This window comes from Protopterus annectens, chromosome 12.part0 (assembly GCF_019279795.1).
Source record: "Protopterus annectens isolate FY-2018-M chromosome 12.part0, PAN1.0, whole genome shotgun sequence".
In the NCBI taxonomy this organism is placed as follows: domain Eukaryota; kingdom Metazoa; phylum Chordata; order Ceratodontiformes; family Protopteridae; genus Protopterus; species Protopterus annectens.
Genome location: NC_056746.1, coordinates 1,253,714,431 through 1,253,733,548, shown reverse-complemented (window position 1 = coordinate 1,253,733,548; position 19,118 = coordinate 1,253,714,431). Strand labels below are relative to the sequence as shown.

The 19,118-nt window shown below is 40.3% G+C and overlaps 1 protein-coding gene across 1 annotated transcript in view; it reads left to right on the top strand.

Moving 5' to 3' along the window:
• Positions 1-19,118, top strand: part of NECAB3 (N-terminal EF-hand calcium binding protein 3) — a 1,629,394-nt gene that overhangs the window by 1,131,810 nt on the left and 478,466 nt on the right. The window lies entirely within an intron of this gene.

The following is a 19,118-nucleotide window of genomic DNA, read 5'->3' as shown; positions in this document are numbered from 1 at the left end:
GAAAGACAGAAAGATAATGAAGATAGGCAGGCACCCTTCATAAAGGATGCCAGCAGTAACCTGCTCACCAATCCACAGGACATCAAATGCAGATGGAAGGAGTATTTACAGCAGCTTCTGAATGAAGAAAACCCCACAGAAGCTGTACTGCCCCAGAAACAGCCTACAACGAGAAAAGAAGAGGAGCACCCCCCCCCCAAAAGAAGTAATAGCACTAAGGAAAATGAAGTCAGGGAAAGCAGCAGGTTCAGATGAGGTCACAGCAGATATGATAAAGATGCTGTGTGAGATAAGGGGGAAATGGCTCCGGAGGGTATTAATAGTAGTGGTGGAGTGAAAGGAGTATCCCAGATGACTAAGGGGACATCCACAACTGTGGCCAGTACAGAGGCATCAAACTCCTATCACATTGCATGAAAGTTCTGTAGACGGTGATTGATAAATGGATATGCAGAGTAGTAGAATGTAAGATGGGAGATGAGTAGTTCAGATTCAGATCAGGATGCAGCACAACTGACCCAGTGTTTGCAGTGAGGCAGATACTTGAGAAGAAGGTAGAGATGAGGACAGAGTCTAACTGGGCATTCCTAGACTTGGAGAAAGCATATGACAAGGTCCAAAAAAAGCAGATCTGGGCAGTACTATGGAGGTTTGAAGTCCCAGAAACACTGGTAGAATTAGTGCAGGCTATGTAAAAGGACCCAGTGACTCAAGTACGATCAGTGTTCAGCCTCACAGATGGGTTCCCAGTGGGAGTGGGTGTACACCAGGGTTCAGCTCTGAGCCCATTGCTGTCCATACTGGTGATGGACTACATTAGCAAGCAGGTCAGAGGGGACAGAGCAACAAAGTTGCTGCATGCAGCTGATGTGGCGTTACAGGTAGACTCTGAGCTAGAACTTCAGCAAAGGATAGGAGAATGGAATGCAAAACTGAAAGCACTTGGGATGAAACTAAGCACAGATAAGACAGCGGTCTTCTTCTTCTTCTTTTGGCTGCTCTCGTTAGGGGTCGCCACAGCAGATCAACTATTTCCATTTCTTCCTGTCCTCTGCATCTTGCTCTGTCACACCAACCACCTGCATGTCCTCTCTCACCACATCCATAAACCTGATCTTAGACCTCCTTCTTTTCCTGTTACCTGGCAGCTTCATCCTTAGCATCTTTTTCCCAATATACTCTGCATCCCTGCTCAGCACATGTCCAAACCAATGTAATCTTGCCTCTCTGGCTTTGTCTCCAAACCTTCCAACCTGGGCTGACCCTCTAATATACTTACTCCTAATCCTGTCCATCCTCGTCACACCCAGTGCAAATCTTAACATCTTTAACTCTGCCACATCAAGCTCTGACTCCTGCCTTTTTGTCAATGCCACTGTCTCCAACCCATATGACATAGCTGGTCTCACTACCCTCTTGTAGACCTTCCCTTTCACTCTTACTGGTACTTGTCTGTCACAAATCACTCCTGACACTCTTCTCCACCCACTCCATCCTGCCTGTACTCTCTTCTTCACCTCTCTTCCACACTCACTATTACTCTGAACTGTTGATCCCAAGTACTTAAACTCATCCACCTTCCCCACCTCTACTCCCTACATCCTCACCATTCCTCTATCCTCCCTCTCATTCACACACATATATTCTGTCTTAGTCCTGCTGACCTTCATTTCTCTTCTCTCTAGAGCATATCTCCAACTCTCCAGGGTCCTCTCCACCTGTTCTCTACTCTCACTACAGATCACAATGTCATCTGCAAATATCATAGTCCACGGGGACCTGTCTGATCTCGTCTGTCAACCTGTCCATCACCATTGCAAATAAGAAAGGGCTCAGAGCTGATCCTTGATGTAATCCCACCTCCACCTTAAATGCATCCGTCACTCCCACTGCAGACCTCACCGCTGTCACACTACCCTTGTACATATCCTGTACCACTCTTACATACTTCTCTGACACTCCCAACTTCCACATACAGTACCACAACTCCTCTCTAGGCACCCTGTCATATGCTTTCTCTAAATCCACAAAGACACAATGCAACTCCTTCTGACCTTCTCTGTACTTCTCCATCAACACTCTCAGAGCAATCATTGCATCTGTAGTGCTCTTTCCTGGCATGAAACCATACTGCTGATCACTAATCATCACCTCCCTTCTTAACCTAGCTTCCACTACTCTTTCCCCATAACTTCATGCTGTGGCTGATCATTTTAATCCCTCTGTAGTTACTACAGCTCTGCACATCACCCTTATTCTTAAAAATCGGCACCAAAACACTTTTTCTACATTCCTCAGGCATCCTCTCATTTTCCAAGATTTCATTAAACAATCTAGTTAAAAACTCCACTGCCATTTCACCTAACACCTCCATGTTCCCTCCTTAGTGTCCAACCTTTTATACAACTCATAAGACAGTGGTAATGGCAGCAAATTGGGGAAATCAGAAGAAGCTGAGAATAGAGATAGAATGGAAGATAGTGGAACAGATAAACCGCTTCAAGTATCTGGGAGGGGTGGTTGAGGAGAAGGGAAGTCTGAATGAAGAGGTCAAAGCCAGAATCAGAGGGGCTACAGCCAACTGACATAGAGTGTCAGGTGTAATCTATGACAGAAGAATGTCAAAGTAGCTGAAAAGTAATTTGCATCCAATGCTATATATTAAAGACATATATCCATAAGGCAAAAACATATATATATATAAATGCACAGTAAAAAAGGACATCCATTGATGTTAATTGTTTGTTTGATTTCACTGGCCCAATGAATTGTAGGGTGTGTATTTAAATATTTGAAAGTTAGATGTTTGTTAAAGTCTGATGAAGCATCCTGAGCAGATGTGAAAGCGCTTACTTTTACAATAAAGCTGTTTTAGTACACTAGCAACTGGTTGGCTTCGATTGTTGTGGAGTACCTGCAGTTTCTTCTTTTTTCCGTTAGCATACAGTAAGTCACTGGGCAGTACTACCTCAGAGCAGTTTGTTCCCATATATTAATTAGTAAATATTTCCTAGAGCTGCATATATGATGTTGTAAATTCAACAGGTGAATGATTTAGATTGCTGTTTAAAAGGTTCAATAGTACAATACAAGGAATGAGTAAGGCTGAAAATATGTAATGAAGATGAATTGCACCACTGTTAAAAAAAATCAAAACCATATTTACTGTCCTGCCGCTATTTGATAATAACTTACACTGTTGGTAAGAAGTACTGCAAGAATGGAGAATTCATGTCCGATAAGGAATTCAGGCTACTGAGCCAAGTGATATGGTCAAAAAATGCTCAGTCTATGTATTAATGGCATGTGATGAGATATAAAGTGACAATGTGTTGATACTAATGGAAAGTAGATGTAAGTACATCATGGCTTCCTCAGGGACATACACAATGGGGAAAAAATCATCCAAAAACAAGCTTTTCTCATATTTTGTATTTTCCTTCCATTTATCTAACCTGAGACTTTTAATGGGCATACATTTTATATTAAAAAAATTGCAGGTGAAACCAGAAGGAATACATAAACATTTGTCAGATAATTAAATACACTAGCATGCCCTTGTCTGTTTCATCTGCATGTCTGGCAGCATCGTAAGTAAGACAGGGTCTGTGTATCAGAAATAGCTTGTACAATATAAATGTTTGAGTGATTAGCCAGCTATGTTTGGATGTATTTTTCAATGTTTTTATTGGGGAGAACCACTGCTTAAAGTGGCCTTCTTTAGATCAATTCACTTAGTTGGTGAAAGTGGTATAACCATTAATAATACTAAGATTCTTAATTGATGTTTGTTTTAAACATCAACATTAATTTCTTAAATGCAGTTGAAAATGGAAGTTGTAACTTATCTAATGTTAAATATTGTGATTACTGAAACAACTAGATTGCAGTATATCTTAGTTAAATTGATTCATTTCATCAGCTAACTCAAAGGAAACATGACTGGAACAGACATGCACCATAACAGGTGGAAAATTCTCAGTAAACAAAGGCCCTTCTTTTCTCTGAGTGATATCTAAGCAAGATGTTTGCCACCATAGGCTAGCTAGGGTTGCCAGGTTTCTTTGCGGCTAAAACTGGACTAAAGTCACGCCCCTCGCATCACACATAACTCCACCCATTCCCCCCTCTCCCATGCCCCCCCCATTTTTTTTGTGACATCACATGACAGAGATGGACACCCCCCACTTTGATGACTTAAGCCTTAATTAAGGGAGAAAAGAGAAAAAGCACACATTGCACACCACCTGCATTGCAAGGCTGCTGCAGATGAAGTGATGAAATTGATGAAGTGTCAATATGGTGCATTTTTTTATTTATTTATTATGTTCCTAATTATGGATGATCCATATGGGATGAGTCAAAGGTCAAAGGTCTGCAGCCTAGAGCCACATGGTGGTAAAATAAAAAAAAAAAAAAAAAAAAAAAATGTAAGCAGTTATCGTTTAAAAATAAAAAAAATTTACTTTTGATTTACCCCATCCAAGTCAATAACATCACAATAACATCCATTTTACTGCTCATTCAAGAATGATGTTCTTTACATTTCTGTTTGTTGAGGTGTTTCATGTAACTGGTTGTTAAGATGTAACATATTTTAAGTTTTAAGTTGTTAAGATGTTCGTTTCTACGATTAGGGAAGCTGTATTGGATGGGGAAGTTTCAGTGTTTTGTGGGTCTGTATTGAGTAGGGGTATTTTTCTAAGTGTTACTGCCCCCCCTGTACTTAAGATCTTGTAATGCCTATACTTCTTTTTCTTGTTTTTTCTTTTCCTAATGTCCATATGCAAAAAATGTATGATGAAAAAATGGATAAAGGGTAAGGGTTGTGGATTGTTTATTTTGCAACAGTTTTATGTTACTCAAGTATATCATCATAATCTCAAAATTTTTATACTTTTCTAAATCATTTTTATGATTTTCTATTAAAATTTGGGTAACAACAGAAAACAAACAGGTAACTTCCTACAACCGAAGATGCAGACTGGTGATTTATGATGCAGACTGGACAAATTGTAAAGCAGTTGTAAAAAGATGAATCAAAGATGAAAGATGAATCAAAGATGCACGTAGGAAAAGAAATCACAAGAAATCACATGCACTTACCATTTCTGAACATGGCAACATTTTCATTTATTTTATTTTCAAAGAGATAGCGACAGATTCATTGTTGTGTAGTAGCTAGTAGTGTATCGTCGCTCCGCTCCGTTCGGAGCTGGATACCTTTTCTTCTCCTCTCCTCTCTGGCACAAAAAAAAACTTCATAGGCTAGCAGGGGTATCTGTGTGCCAGTTGCGCAATAGATGTAAGCTTACATGAGTGCAAGATTGATTCATTACAAGATTTGCATAGTTTTCCTTTTGTCATATGATACTGAGCTTATATTTATATTACATTTTGTTAACCATGTAGGTGGTCTGGTTCACTGACAGTTATCCAGCTATGTCTGGACCAAGAAGTATCAGTAGGGTGTGGCAAAGGGGGCAGACACCCCAAGCACAAACTCTTTAGGGGGCATGACCAGCAGATGTTGAGCAGTCTGTAGAGCAGTACTTGGATTCATTTTTGATACAGCAGAGTTTTTGCACTCAGAACTGAAGCATTTGATTCAGTAATGTTTGTTTGTAACCTATGTTTTGCTGTACCAAGTTGCTTACTACAAATATAGCAAGTAGTTTGCTACAGATTTAAAAGAGACTTTTTTTGTTCCTCAACTTAGACTTGAATGACACAGAGGACCTGGCAGTGCAGCATCAGAGAATGTACCTTTTTTATTCCTCGACTTAGAGGGTGTCAGACTAGGGAATGAGCACTGGGTGCTAGATGAACCAACCATGGCTCTGCCTAGTTCTAATGTGAAATCCATGTGCAAACAGCCATAATAGTATAGGAAAAAAAATACATTAAAAACACAGTTGTACAAGAAATAATTAAAGTAGTGCTATCATTATTTCGCATTACATAATTAGCAGTCATATTATAATGTAGCAGTGACACAGATGTGTGATAAGACAATATGCAGCAGCTGCAACAATTAAGTGCAGAAGGGTGGAGATGAAAGTAAGAAGAGGTGAGAGGATGTTGGATGTAGACGGAGAGAAGAGGAGTGATGCGGAAGTGAAATCAGAGGATTCAGGCTGATATATGTTATATAGCGTGGGGAGAGCCCACTAATTGCAGTCCAGCAGAAGGCTTTATCTTTCTCACAGTGTGAGACATTTCATCTGTGAGATAAGGCTGACCTGTTTAGGCAGAAGACTCTTTATGGAGCATCCACTGGCATGATAGGGGATCTTATGTGGAAACATTCAGATCAGTCATGGTATGAATTTCAATATGTCAGTTATTCTGATGTCATGGCCTTAGTTGTGGGATTTTGCTCTATGATGTGTGTGGTTCGGCCTATGTTTCTACTAATGTTATGCTTTTGTACTAGAATGTCTTCAGTGAGACAGGACTTCTTTGAAGCCAAATTATTCTTTAAGTATGTCAGGAAGTTAAGACTCAATGATATTTGGACCTGGTTCACAGTAGTACTGCTACTCACTCAGACCCAGTTAGGTTTATACTATGCATACATTCTATTAGCTGGTGTCTCTGGTATTAATTAACCTGAACAAACACAACATGCTTTAGCGTCATCTGTAGGCTGCCTATTAGCACTTCATTTTTCTGAGAGAGTGTAGCAACTACCTCATGTTTACTGACAACCTGCTTCTTCTAACATATACTGGTTCCATGTGTGAGAGATGCACTTATTTATCTATGCTGGTTGCTAGTTTCTTCATCCTATCAGTGGTCAGTAAACAGCACTACAAAAACACAATATTAGCACAGTTTTCCAGCATCATACCTACATATGTTGTGGAAGCAAAGAAATCCATACTCTCTAGACCTCCTATATATACCAGTACTTACCACAACCATGTAACCAAAATACTAGCACCGCACAGATACCCACAATCAAAACTACTGTTACTGGGGCCATCTGTACTGCAAACCTTTAACCTTTAAGCCTCACAAGCCTGCAACACTTTCCAGAAATGCCTCAGTCATTGGTATCAATATTGTGAGACATGTAGATACTACACTTACCAGGCTGACAAAGGGCAGGGTTTCATCTGCCCCTCTGGTGCTCGGATTAAGAATACCATTTGAGCCCTTAGGTCCTTGCTGTACCCTAGTTACAATAATGACCTTGCAGCTGCCATTCTGGTGGTGAATGAACTGTGGCATTCCACTCTGATTGAGGTGCAGTGATGCATTGTTGAGCAATCTTCGAAGAAAGCAAAACACTGGCGTTGAAAAGCATTATACTTTCACCAAGAATGATACTTAAATTCAGAGATAAAATAACTGGATTCATTAATTCGCTAATAAAGTGATGTCATATAGTTGAATCCAGTATGAATATGAGTATTATATGTGTTTGCAAGAGGTGAAATTGTCAACAGACATCTCTGCTTAGCCAGAGATGGCTGCACCTTTCATCCTTTGCTTTTTTGCATACTAGCTAACATGTTTGCCAGCCTCATAGACCATTTTAGGTAAAATTCACCTGACGGACATCCCAACGTATAAAATTAAGTACTGCTGAATACCAGGATCCTAAATAAAATCTCTGAACATGAGCTCTAGAAGACTTTACATTTGAGTAACTACAGAAGCCTGGATCCAGTGTGATGGTAGCAGTTCCTCTATTCCAGGGTGCATTGCATATCACACATTAAGATCCACAGTTAACTGTGGAGCAGTATCTATATTAATTTGTAACCCCTGTGTTTGTTGCCAGATTCCACATGGTACAAATCTGGAACTAGCCGAAGTCTTAGTTTTGCTCAATAAAATTAATTATCAAATAAAATACAATTATAAAATCCCAGTCTGTGATCCCCCTCACAGGATGCAGAATTCCCTAACCAGTTAGAAAGATTAACTATCAAACCAAATGCATTTGATTTCAACTAAACAAAACATATACTATCAACAACAAATATGCCCAGAGAATTTTGGACTTTTAAATGCTAATACCCTCTGCTACAAAAATTCTTAATCTTTCTGATTTTATCTTTACAGATGATTCTGTCAATTGCACCACCCCATTTGTAAGCTGCTCCTTTGTCAGATCTGACCATCTTGGTGTGATATTCTTTAAAACCTGCTTTATGACCTCTGATAACTTTTCTATATTTGGAGATTACTCCAAAACTATGCTAGATAAAGATAAGGGACAGACAGTTAGGCACTGTCAGGCACCTGTTAGACAAGGCCTGGGAATCAAGGTTGAGTGGATGCAGCTACCAGAGGAAAGTTATTGAACTGAAATAATATAACATGTATACTTAGGTCAGAGACGAGGCAGACTCTAGGAGACAAACCTGTCTCTCCAGCAAGTTTTGTTGATGTTGCATATTAGATTCAGGCCTTGTGAATGGGTAGTGTGTGAGGAGTTCGACTTATGAATATGGAGCATCTCTAGTAGGGCAGGGTCTGAAATTGCCTTGTAGGTGAGATACAGCTTATCCCAGAGCAATCTGTATGACACCGAGTAGAGTGATAGTGATCTGAGCCTGTCTCCATAGGACAGGTGTTGAAGGCCATAGATTCTTTTTGTGAGGTATCTCAGTGGCCTTTCCAGTTGGTGCAGATGTTTGGAGAGGTACATCCCAAATGGGGTTTTATACTCACTTACTGGTCTAATGAGGGAGGAGTATAGAGAGGTAATAACCTCCTTTTTTCTGAATACAATCCCTTTATGGGACTTAATGATTTTGGGCCTTTGCCCCCCCCCCCCATTATGTTTTTCTTTGTCAAGGTTTTTTTTTTGTGCATTAAAAGGTTGAGAGGTTTGTGGGCATCCAACATGCCTATATAGCACAAGATAGACAACTTTAATAATTTTGACAGTGACTAAGAGGTGCAGAGGACTTACAAGTGTTTTTGTACAGAAAAAGTTGTACAAACCTGGGGCATCTCCACTGGATTATCTCTGGGGCCTGTCCAGCTCCCCCCCAACATCCAGCATCTCACTGTTGGATTATGTAGTGGCACCACTTCCTCTGAGAGAGACCAGGAACTTCTCTGTCTCTGTAAGAGGTGATACACTCAACAGCTGTTCCTCCCACCCATTGCCCTACCTTCCCATACCAGTTATTGTGCTGGTTGTTAGTATGTATAATCTCATTGGCTCTCTGTTTCACCATTTCACCTCTGGCATTAACATCTGTCAAAGTATCATCCCAGGCATGGCCAAATAAGGACTGGTCAAGTGTATGCAGACCAAAGACCTGTCACCCATGGCGATAGAGGGCATAGCATATCTTCTCATTCTCTGCATTGGAGAACTTTGTTTTATGGGTGGATGTTTCAGCTAAAGTCCCAGTTTCAGCAGTGTGCTTCTGCTTTCCTTGATATTTTAGGTATTTCTCTGTAGTTATGGAAATGAGTTGTGTTAGCAGTGTTGTTCCTGTGTGGCCCTGCCAAATTCATGTACCGCCTGTAACCTCTTTGGTTATAGAGCATGCTATTTATGTGCTTGAGAGTTGACTCTGTAGCCACAGTCTTTAACTAAAGTCAATCACAGATGTTTACAAGGAAATTTCTGACAAAAAATATTATCCGTACCATTTCAGGTAAGCAAGGTGACATGCCAGTTTATGTGAGGTTTAAAATACTTTTACAACTGGCATATGTATAATATATACAACAGATTGAGCTGATGGGTGTGTCTCACATTTTGCTTAGCAATCCTTCATCTCAACAACAGATTTACCTTTGCAATCTTCCTCTCAATAAAATTTCCCAAAACACTAACAAACCTACCTGTTATATCCACAAGTTCAACAGCAGTGAAAAGTAGCAGTATTACAAAAGACAGACTTATAAACAGTACCACTTACCTTGTAAAAGCAAAGCAATAATTCATTAAATATGCAGGTATTCAGCTTTCTCAGCTTTTAAACTTGGCTGCTCTACAGTTTCCTCTGTAGTGTGATAAGGCTCAGGGGCAGCTCATGCCATCGGACTGCAGGGCTGCAGTCCCCCAGCTGTGAAAAAAAAAGAAAGATTAACATTTTAAAAAATAGAATGTTTAGTATTGTAAACTATACTGCTTAACTACAAGTCTGACTGATTCACTGTTAAAGTCTTGGAACTCGAACTGTGCGTGCATGCGTACTTAGCGAGTTCTGGGTTTAAAAAAAACAACTAGTTTCTGTAATTCCAGACTGCTGTAAAACCAGTCCAGATTAAGAAGAGAAGGTATCGGTGTACAGATACCCAGAAGTCTATGCGGTTTGTAACCACTGTAAAGTGGAAGGGGATCAAACTGCCATGTCTGCAATCATGAACATGACGTGGATGGCTGGATGGCTACTGATTGGTTCTCGCTCTCTTCCCACGCTTTGTGTGCTAGTAAAAAGAGAGCAAGAAACAGTCAGCAGCAGTACTTTTGGAGTTTGCTCAACTGGACAGCAGTGCAGTGCACCTTCAACTTGTTTGACCTCAATGACCTGTACCTGTCGGACTGGAAAATGGAAAGAGCACTGAATAAATTATAGCAGGTTAGTGAAGGAGGAATTATTGCAGTACATTAGTTTCCAAATATCACTCTGATGAATTATTCTGCAAATTATACATTTAATATGAAATATTTTAAATATTCCACTAATCATATTTAGAAAATGAATAGAGAAAAGATTCATATAGAAACCCACACTCCAAGACTCTTTTTTTGAGACTACCAGGCTTTTTTTTCTCAAAACGTCTTTATTTACTCTCACATTTAAAGATATCTGGAGGAGTTCACATTTTGTTTTAATTTATCTGTTATGTACTACAACTAAATCCCTTAATAAGACTATTATCTCTGCATTTACTTTCCTAATCCCAAAGACAGATATTGCATTGTTATATGCCTAACCGGGATCTGAATGCCCAAGACTGTAAACAGACACACTCAGCTGAGCATATTTTTCAAAAGAATCTCTAAATGTGTACTGCTCTCGAAACTTGCGTATGAAACAAAGATTTGTACATAACTAGTTAAAGTAAAAATTGCTCATCAGCACATTTTATGGTTGTGGAGGCAATAAATAAAATGTGATGTATTAATTTATAAAGAATGAAGTCGCACCATTACAGAGGTGCGCATTTCTTAAACTGAGGTAGGATGGCTGTCAACAGTATAAGTACAAAAATGAAATCTCCGGCTACATCTTAATATGTACCTCTCTTTCACATTGTCCCTTTTCCTTAAGTATAATTTCACTTTGCCACCTATTTCACACTGCTCCCCCCCAAAAAATATATATATATAATTTCACTCTGCAACCTAATGCATTGTTTGGTCACTTTGTATCCTTGTTTATTGTACAATGTTTGATGTTTTACATTTGTATATTGTTGTATACTTCCAGATTCACAGTAGTAATGCTGTTATAGTAGGCCACCAGATTCAGATGTTCTTCATCTCACATTGCTGCAGTCCTTACTTATGGGTAGTCCGTGGTCCTCTACCAAAGTATTCTGCTGCTGGGTCGTCATGGGCTTAGAACTGACATCAGAGCGTCAGGGTATAAAGCGCGCGGACCCGTCATATCCTTCTTTTTTTTTGCATGGTCTGATGCAGAAGCAGCGCTGCGTGCCGTCGCGCATTCTGATTTTTTTTTTCTCTCTTCAGACCTCCAAGTTACTAAGTATCTGGCTGGGAATTTTTTTTTTTTTTTTTTTTTTCTCGCTCCCTTCCCGGATTCTGTGCCTCCTGCTTCAGTTAAACCTGACAGGTATTATAGGGTGCCTGAGGCTCATAAGTATCTGTATAAGAGTCCTAGGGCGGACCCAAACTATTAGTCAGGGGCCTAAGGGTGTTAGAGCCTCTGTTGTTAAGAATCCGGTTCCTCTGGATAAGGAAGCTAGAGCTTTGGATAGATGGGGTAAGAAGGTGTATACCTCTTCTACTTTAGCGATGAGAGCTTTGAACTGCCAGTTTCATATGTTGAAGTATCAGAATTTTCTCCTTTCTCAGCTAAGGTCTAAAGTGGATGCTTTAGCAGAGGGCATAGAGTGTAAAGAATTGCAGGATTTAGTGCATGTTTCTGAACAGGTGGGAAAGCACTCTTTGCAATGTGGTTTTGATGCTTTTCAGGCTTCTTCTAGGGTGGCTGCAACTGGTTCAGTTATTCAGGATCAGAATTTGTCTGAGCATGTTAAGTCTAGAATTCTGGATGTTACAGTCTGAAGTTTTGTTTGGTTCTCCTGTGGAGTCAGTCTTAAAGAAAATGGAAGACAAGGCTAAGTCTATGCAGACTGTTAAAGATTTTTGCAGGTACAACCTCCAAGTTTAGTAGAAATTGGCCTGCTACTTCCTTCTTCTGATTCTCAGTCTAGGGGTAGATCTAGGCGGTAGGGCAGAGCTCAGAGTACCTTCAGGCCGAGACAATGGAGTTCGCCTGCTCAATCTGCTGGTGGGCCCAATGACCTGCATTTTCAGCTGCCAGATTCTTCCTGCCTGGCAGCTCCTTTGGGAGGAAGTTGGCTCTTTTCAAACAAAATTGGCATTTAGTTACCCAGGACAAATGGGTATTGGACATTATAAACCGAGGTTACAAGTTCTATTTCCATACCATGCCTCCTTTCAAGGGCATGCCAGACGTCCCTCTCTCGCAAAGGATAGAGGCTCACAAACAAATTTCTTTACTTCTTCAAATGGGAGCTATACAGCCAGTTCCTCTGTCAGAAGTGGGCCTAGGATTTTATTCGCTGTTTCTAGTTCCAAAGAAAGGGAACACATGGAGACCAATTTTGGATTTATCTATCCTCAACACTTATCTGGACATTCCAAAGTTCAAGATGCTGACTTTACAACAGCTTTTCCTCTGTTGGGAAAAGATCACTGGATGGTTACTCTGGATCTCAAAGAGGCTTACCTTCATGTTCCTATCAGGCCCAGTTGCAGGAGGTACATTTACATTATCAGTTCTCTGCATTGCCCTTTGGCTTATCTACTGCGCCCAGAGTGTTCACAAAGGTTCTGGCTCCAGTGATAGCCTTTTCAGACTAAGAGGAATACAGATTTATCCTTATTTACTTCTTCAACATCTACAGTATGTGATGGCAGTGTTAAGATGCCTAGGGTATTCTGAAACAAAGTCCAGTCTAGTACCCTCTCAGGACATGTGCTTTCTGGGTGTGAGACTGAATACAGCTTCCCAGATGGCCTTTTGACCCCGGACAAACAAAGAAGCCTTTCTTTATTTTCATCAAATGTTTCTACGGTCCAGGCTGACTGCAAGGACAGTCCTTCAAGCCTTGGGGTTCATGGCATCTTGTATTCTGGTGCTTCCCAATGCCAAATTGCATATGAGGAAGCTACAATGGTATCTCAAAATGTATGGACACAGCACTGCCAAGATCTAGACACTGTCATTCAGATAATACCTTGCATTCAGAAGGAGTTTTTGTGGTGGGCTCAGGAATGTCACCTAAAAAGAGTCAGATTCTAACGACAGATGCCTCGGACAAGGCTTGGGGAGCACACCTCAATGGAAAATGGGTGCAAGACACGTGGCCTGTCAAACTCCAACATTTGCATATCAACTTGAAGGAAATGTTAGCAGTCCAGTTTGCATTGATGGCTTTCAAAGACTTACTTCATCCAGGGCAGGTGTTGATTCAAACAGACAACACTACTGTCATGTGGTACATCAACAAGCAAGGGGGAACCCATTCTTACCCTCTTTGCAGACAAGCGATGATTTTGTGGGAAACTGCTCTCAATCTACACCTCAATCTTCAAGCAAGGTTTCTACCAGGAGCACAGAAATCCTTAGCAGATGTGTTGAGCAGACAAATAGTGGATCCTCACGAGTGGAAATTGGATCCTCATGTATTTCAACAATTGACAGTGTTATGGGGAACTCCAGACATAGATCTGTTCGCTTCTCCACTAAATTACCAGTTGCCAAAGTTTTGCACAAAAATGTTTCATCACACAGCTTGGAAGGTGGGCGCCTATCATTCAGTTGGAACAATCTGCATGTATATGCCTTTCCACCTCTGCCTCTTCTTCCCAAGGTACTTTTGAAGGCCAGACAAGACAAGCCAACCATGATTTTGATTGCACCGGATTGGCCTCGACAACACTGGTATCCACTACTGAGGAGTCTAGTACGAGAACCTCCATGGCCTCTGCCTTTGATTCCGCGCTCCGCACTTTGTCACAAGAGGGCAATCACTTCCTCAATGTCAAGATTCAGTCTCTGCATCTAACAGCCTGGCATATTCTGTTTTAGACTCTGGAGGGTCTCAGCTTCCACAACAAGTTTTGAATGTTATTTTGGAGGCCAGGAGGCCTAGTACCAGGAAAGTTTACGCTGATAAATGGAGGAGATTTTTATTTGGAGCAAAGGAAAGGACTTTGATGTCTCCAAACCTGATTTAAGTGTTGCTCTTCAATATCTTACTGAGTTATTGGACAAGGGTTTGTCTTTCTCCTCGATAAAGGTCCATGCTGCAGCCATTTCTGCTCACTATGATTGTGACCCTCCTTTATGCTCTCACCCTTTGTTTAAGCAATTTCTTAGAGGGGCAAAGAATATAAGACCCCAGAGCTCCTACTCCTGCTTGGGATCTCAATTTTGTGTTTGGAAAGCTTACTCTACAACCTTTTGAGCCTGCAGCGTTAAAGTATTTGTCATGGAAAACTGCTTTTTTGTTGGCCATTACCTCTGCAAGAAGGGTTTCTGAATTACAGGCCCTTATGGCAGTGGAGCCTTTCCTGATTTTTCATAAGGATAGGGTATCTTTGCATTAATCCTTCCTTTATGCCTAAAGTGGTTTCTAGTGTGGCCTTAAACCAAACTATTCATTTGCCTACTTTTTATGCAAACCCCCAAAATAAAGGGGAGAAAATTTTGCATACTTTGGATATTCACAGGCAGTTGCGTTATTATTTGAGCAGAACCAAGAAGTTCAGACAGTCTCAGCAGTTGTTTGTTTCTTTTGCCTTGGGTTCACAGGGTAAACCTGTTTCAAAACAAACTATTTCTAAATGGATTGGGTTTTGTATTTCTTTCTGTTATTCCCATCATGGTAAGGAGATTTTGGCTGGAATCAGGCCTCATTCCACTAGGGCTACTGCTACTTCCACGGCCTTTCTAAGGGGGGTAGCTACAAAAGACATTTTGGAGGCAGCTACTTGGAGTTCAGTGCATACTTTTTCTAAACATTACCACCTTCCTCTCTATTCTAAGTCTAGGGCTGGATTTGCCACTGCTATTTTACAGGGCATTTTAGCAGCCCCTAATGCTTTATGATTTTTACCAACCTCCCTTTCCCGTTGCTTTGGGATTCTACCCATAAGTAAGGACTGCAGCAATGTGAGATGAAGAACATAGTACAGTTTTGTACCTACCATAAATGTAGATGTTCAAGATCCACATTGCTGCAGTCCCTCCTTCCCCACTGTAGTTTAACAGGGTGCTATGCTTTAGGTGATGGTTGTTGTTGGGCATGTTTTTGGGCGGTGTTCTGTTTTTGGCTGTGGCCTTTCTTGTTTGGCCTTCTGACATCTGGGGCAAGAAAAGGTCATGCGCCTTTATACCCTGACGCTCTGATGTCAGTTCTAGGCGCCCATGACCCGAGGACCACGGACTACCCATAAGTAAGGACTGCAGCAATGTGGATCTTCGAACATCTACATTTATGGTAGGTACAAAACTGTACTTTTTTTGTCTCCCCCAGCACACACACACCATTGCCTATCTTTTCCTTAAGGATGTGGTTTCATTCAGCAGCCCTGGTCAAAATTCCATGAATAAATATACACATGTTGGCACACTTATCTTGTTTTGTATTACTTCTTGTTATTTTTTAATCATGTTGCAATAATAATGGTCGTTCTCTTCATTACCCCTTTCGCCATCCATAGCAGCCTCAACTACATTATATCCTGCAATACTGGAAATGTGCAGGAACACAGACTTGACTTAGTGGTGATGACATATTGCTTAAATAAATGCTTATGTTCCTAAAAGGTAACAATTTGGCAGCAGAGGCAGAAGACCCTCTCAAAACACAAGAACACATAGTTATTAAGAGTCAACAGCAGCTGTGTGCCAATATGAATAAGTATTTGTTCACATTTAGAGATATAGTTTATCCTGGTGTTTAACAAGAACAGAGCCAGCTTTTGGCTAGAAACTCTTTCAAAATGGTTTTGAAGGATGGGAGGGAGGGTGTTGACTTGATGGGTAGAGATAAGGAGCTCCAGGCCTTAGCAACATGATATGAGTTCAGACAATGTCTAGCAGATTTGATAGGTATGTGAACAGACAGGAGTTTTTGGTCATTGGATCGTAAGAATTCTTAAGGTGCACTTCCTTACACAACATATTACCTCAGTCTCAACTGTACAGATTTTTGCAGAATATCCAGATTTTTGCATCACATTTTTGGTCCGTTTTTCATAAAAATTGTGGTTTTACTGGCAATTAGTTGCAAATCATTAAAGACTGAAGTTAGAAAATAATGACAGACATTTGAGTTTCAGATTTCATATCCTTCAGAAAATTCATACGAATGCAAGACCTACTATTCTATCAACTTTCTACATTTGTAAGAGCAATGTTTAAAAATTGTCCCTATTTTTGGGCCTCTGTCCACTTTTATTTATGGCATTGTCCCGATTTCTTGCTCTGAGGTTGAGAGGTATGACCAAATCTGTCAGGGCCATCACTGTCAGCCAGAGACATTTTAAATTGTGACATACTTATTGTACCCCACTCCCCCGATCTAGTGGCTCTGGATGTGTCCAAGCAAGGCAAGGAGCAGTTATGCAGTGTAAGTGTGCAGAGTATCCTCCCATCCAGGGTAGACACAAGTATAGTGGCTTTTCATCTGTTCTTTATTTTGCAGAATGTACAGGTTTTCTGTCATATTTTTATACTGCTGATGTATGTTTATTATTCATAGAATGCATGTTGTTACAGTGCCTGTTGTTGCTGTGTGTTTAAGTAGCAATGCTTTAATGACCATCAGGTAAGCTTGTCTGAGATTGTAAGATGTAAATAAGCTTTAACAAGCATACTGTTAAAGAACTATCAACATCGACAGCATTTATGTTGTTGCTATGCAGAGAATATTTACGTAACTAGATGACGTATCAGCCTTAGGTGTTGAAAATCATGACAGTACTTGTAATAAAGGACGTGACAGTCATTTTCAAAATTATCTAGCTCCCACTGTGCTGCCTGTACGAGTTATGTGGTTCCATTTTAAGTGACACAGGGTGCAAATGCAAAAACAAAAGTAACTGCTAGGCTCTTGATGTGGCTGGGATTGTTACTTATAAGATTCTGAGGTAGGGCTACTTCTAATAAGACTGATAAGTATGCCTAATTATGTCTGCTGTAAGACTAGTAATCCGTGCAGCTTTGCTTAATACTTGCTTTCTTGTTTCTTTTGGATGACAGACTGCATTATAGTGGTAGTACAAAACAGGATTACAGTATTTTCAGAAGCTCATTACATTTGTTGGAGACTTGCAGTCATCTTTGCAGGTTTTACCCATAAACTAAACAGAATGCCAGTCTATCATGTGTGGTCCATAACCTGTGCAGCTATCATTTAAGCAATTTATCTTGAGCTTGTTTCTTGTTTGCTGTTCATTTTTTTTACTTTGATCATGTCTTCCCCATGAAACAAGTAGATAGTTGTCAGGCAGGTCTTTTTTGGATAAGAAACATTTTTACAAGTGGGGACTGGTGGTATCCCAGAGATTGCTACTTTCAGCATGTTACTTGGTGGTTTTATAAAGCTGAATATAAATTATAATTAGAACTGCAAGGAGATGTGGTTTGAGTTGAGTGCTGCTTGTTTTTTTATACTTGATTTTGACTGGCATTCCAGTAATGTATTTAAAAAGTAATTTATTTTTTCATGCCTCACATCCTTTTTGTTTCCATCTAGATATTAAGTAAGCTGTCATGTAGCCACTGCATTGAAATATTTTGTTTTTCTTCTTCACTTAATTTTGTCTTGATTGGATTACCTGTATATACATGTAACAATGAGCTGTTTAGAGTACTCAGCATGCGCCATAGTGACTGAGCATTTATTTCATGTATATTCGTAAGCATGGCCAGCATTGATCCCACTGTACCATATCTTCGACCGTTTCTAGTTGGTCACACCCCTTCCCATTGGTCCCACCCATTTAGCTGTCTCCTGCAGCCCCCCTTTGATTTGAAGTCACCAGCCGCCACTGATTAAGGCTGTCTGCCTGCCATCATGTTACATTATGCAGATTCACATGGCTGGACATGACAATTAAGCTAATTAACTAAAAACAAAGAGTGAGAAGGTCACACAGAAAAAACAATCAGTAAAAACTAAATGAAAACTCCAGCCAAGCTAGAACTTCCACTGAGTGACCTCTTAAACGTCTTGTATCAGAGGCACATGGGATATATGCAAATGACCCTTATGAACATCAGATGTTTCAGCTATATGGCGATTCTGAATGGCCATGACTTATTTATTTTTAAGTTATTACAATGACAATTTCAGGCCAGTAAAGCCAAACCCCACTAGCTGTGGATATGCATATTTCAGCCTTGTTATAACCTCATCAGCACAGCACAAGCAGAGTGTTTGACTACGCATTAGAAACACAGGGCTGTTATACCCAGCTGATGTCCATTATCATTAGGGTGACTGCAAAATATCCCAACTAACAAACTAAAACAAAGAGTGAGAAGGTCACACAGAAAAAAACAATCAGGAAAAACTAAATGAAAACTCCAGCCAAGCTAGAACTTCCACTGACTGACTTCTCAAACCTTTTGTATCAGAGGCACATGGGATATTTGCAAATGACCTTTATGAACATCAGGTGGTGCCTCTGATACAAGAGGTTTGTGAGGTCACTCAGTGAAGTTCTAGCTTGGCTGGAGTTTTCATTTAATTACACTAATTAGGGATCAACATATTATTGTTTCTGAATTGCTCAGTTTTGTGTAGAGCACACCTACTAACCATCTCACTCAGGTCTTCTTAAAGCAGAGAACACATCTGGGTCACTCCTGGCAGCACTGTGCATGTGCAGTCCAGGCCATGCC